Source organism: Mus caroli, chromosome X (assembly GCF_900094665.2).
Source record: "Mus caroli chromosome X, CAROLI_EIJ_v1.1, whole genome shotgun sequence".
Lineage (NCBI taxonomy): Eukaryota > Metazoa > Chordata > Mammalia > Rodentia > Muridae > Mus > Mus caroli.
This window is the reverse complement of record NC_034589.1, coordinates 125,631,285-125,634,786: the sequence shown is the minus strand read 5'-3', so window position 1 is coordinate 125,634,786 and position 3,502 is coordinate 125,631,285.

The following is a 3,502-nucleotide window of genomic DNA, read 5'->3' as shown; positions in this document are numbered from 1 at the left end:
AATTTTTGTAACTGGCTTTTTAAACTTAGAATGTTTTGCAAGTTCATACATTTATAATATGTATTAGCACTTTATTCTTTTGTGACTTAATAATATTCTGTTGTGGAGATATATTGCATTTTGTAAGACATTCATTACCCTGGAACAGTAGTTACAGACAGTTGTGAACCACCTGTGGGTGCTGGGAACCGGACCCAGGTCCTCTGGAAGAGCAACAAATGTCCTGACTACTAAAGCATCTCTCCAAGTCCGTGACATGAGTTTTTAATTATAGCTGTTCTAGTAGGTGTGTTGTAATACTTTATGGTGAATTCAATTTGCACTCCCTTGATGACCCATGATGCCAAGAATTTTCTATACATTCACTATATTTATACATCGTTTTGGTAAAAGAATATTCGGATTACCTGCTCGTTTTTATTCATTTATTTTTGAAAATTTTGGGGTGTCTGTTTTGAGACAGATCTCCCTATATAACCTTAGCTGGCCTGGAAATCATTATGTACATCTGCCAGGCTGACTTATAGCTCATAGAGGTCCATCTGCTCCTGCCTCCCAAATGCTAGGATTAAAGACATGGGCTACCTTGCTTAGCAGATTCCATTTAATAATAATAATGATGATGATAATAAATAATATAATTATTATCATTATCATCATTGCAGTGTGTGTGTATATGTTATGCAGGCATCTGTTCATGTGAGTGTGTTCACAACACATGTATGTGAAGGACAGAGGTTGACTTCAAGTGACTTTCTTGGTTGCTTTACATGTTATTTTTTGAAACAGGATCTCTTGCTAAACCTGGAGTTAATAGACTGACTTGGCTCACTGGTCAATGAATTCCAGGGAAGTGCTTGTTTCTGACCTCCACTACTGGGGTTACAAACACACACTGCCATGGTCTGTGCCCTGCATTGTACATGGATGCTGGGAATCTGACTTCAGGCCCTCGTGCTTCCATGTCATGCACCCTATGATGAGCTATCTCTCCAGCCTCTTGATAGTGTATTAGTTTTCCAAAAGCATAGGTAAATTTAATGTCCAAGATATTTCTGTGATGTTAATAGCACTAACATTCCTTGATTACTTACTAAAGTCCTAGATACATTTTTATACATATAAATTCCCATGATTAGCACAATATTACTATTTACCACACTTACAAATTAGAGAATTGAAGTAATATCATGGGATACAAAGCAATCAGCAAACATACTGTTTAAATTTTGTGTTAGTGAGCTATACAAATCAGTCATTGTATTGTGGAGGTGTCTATTACAGAGAACTTTGGTACTGTCTTTTGAAGTTCTTTATTTCTTTCATTATGAAGGAGTCAAACTGTCTCTTGTCATTGGTATCATATCTAAGAATTCAGTGCCTAGTTTAAGGTCATGAAATTTTACTTATTTGTTTCTTATAAGAGCTATGTAAATGTTCATAGTATAGAATTTACATTTAGAAATCTCTGGATTATTAGCAAGGTTTTGTTAGCCTCTAGTGTTTCCAGCATTCTCTAACAGTGTAATATCTTTATCAGTCATGAGATCTTGACTACAGGACTAGCTATGCAAGCCTAGAAATAAGAAAACATTTAATACTCATATGTATGTTTGGGAGATTCTTGAAGCCTGTTAAAATCTGTCAGAAAACAGCACCTCTTGGCAAAGAACAAACAAATACAGATTATTATGCCTGAAGATGAGACTTTACTGAAGACATTTAATTTAGAGCTGTTCACAAAACATTTTATTAGGGTACAGAAATAAACATTGTAACATCAATATATTTCCTCTCACTTCACAATTTCTATGTTGGAGTGTTTTTAGTGTATGTTTTATAATGCATATATAAAATAATATAGAGTAAACATAAAGTTTATAACCTTATTAGTTAAAAATTTAATAGCAAATACTATACATATAAATTAAATATGCACATACAAATATTTGGTCCTTACTCCATTTTGTACTACTATAGTAAAATACCTGAGACTGTGAAACTTGTGAAGATGCAAGATGCTTATTTTGATGAACCATTATAGAGGCTAGAGGATCCAAATGGAATACCACCAGCACCTTGATGACAGGTTACTGAATGGAAAACAACATGATGAGGAAGTAAAAATGGACACACAGGAGACAAGTACATGGTGTATCCTTACTTTGTTTTATTTTTAGCATCTCACTATCATCACAGTTAGCTTACTTCTTAGAGACTAATCCATTTTGTGAGATCATCATTAATCCATTCCTGAGAGTAGATCCCTCAGGACCTAATGACATTCCACCAGGCTCTATCCCTTCTCACAACCATAATACTACCATGCTGGGGACGAAGCTTCAACATGTGAACCGCTGAAGGACGAATCAAGCTGTAGAAGGGTCATGCAAAATATTTTCTTTTGTTGAAGATTAGAACTAGTAAAAGTTACTTTAAGAGATGGTATATATCTTCTTTTACCTCAAGAGTATTATAGTGTGTCTGTGAGAGAAATGAGGTGGGTTTAAACCATGCAGGGGATTCCACTTGATCCATTTATTTTAAAATATCAACATTTTATGACACATAGTTTATTCATTCATATTTAATAAATACTGTTAGTGCAAAATATACATCTAGATTTGGAGGGGAACTACAGTTGTGAACTTAAACATAGCATCTGAAACCATAGTGCTGTATAGTTCAGTAGGGGTAGAGACTTGTAACCAAGTAAGTATGTATTAAATATATATAATTACATATACATGATTTTGATGAGAAACAAAAGCACAGCAAGCTACAAAAAGGATAAGAGATAAATTGAGTCTGCCTTCATTATGGGATTATGGAAAAAGACTATCCTGCAAAGTGGCATTTAAGTGGAGCCTTGCTGAGACTGGTTATTTTGCCTTGTGAGAAGATAGAGGGAGAGTGGTATAGATGGTGTATGTGAGGAACATATGGTGGGAGGGGGCAGTGCCATATACACATGGCTGTTCAGAGAGCAGTGCGGCATGAATGTAGCTGAGAAATAGATAAAGTGCAGGCTAAATTACTTCAAGAGATTTGCTTTCCTTTAGTTATGAGGGTGGAAAGGTGTGTGTGTGTGTGCATACGCGTGCCTAGGGGTGAGGGGTAATCACAAACTAGATGAGGACACCAGAGGGCCATCAAAGGTCAGGAGGAACTAGTTTGGCGGCTGGCCGTAATTGGAATATTGAATTTTACCCTAGTAGCTGTTCCTGGAACCTCCAGTATTGCTGTCTGAGATTCTCTAGAACAGTAATTGTTAAGGAGGCATACAGGGCTATGTGTTTTCTGTGTCTGAGTTACATACCAATCTTTCCTTTTGGAGTGTCATGAGAAATTCTTGAGCAATGGGCACCAACAGGGCCTACTAATGTGTTGTGATCGTGTGCTTTCCTGTAGAAGAATGTGGATATATTAACCTCTTGGCGTAAAAACAGAACAAGCAGATACAAAAAAAAAAAAAAAGAAAGGAAGGAAAGAAGAGAGGAAG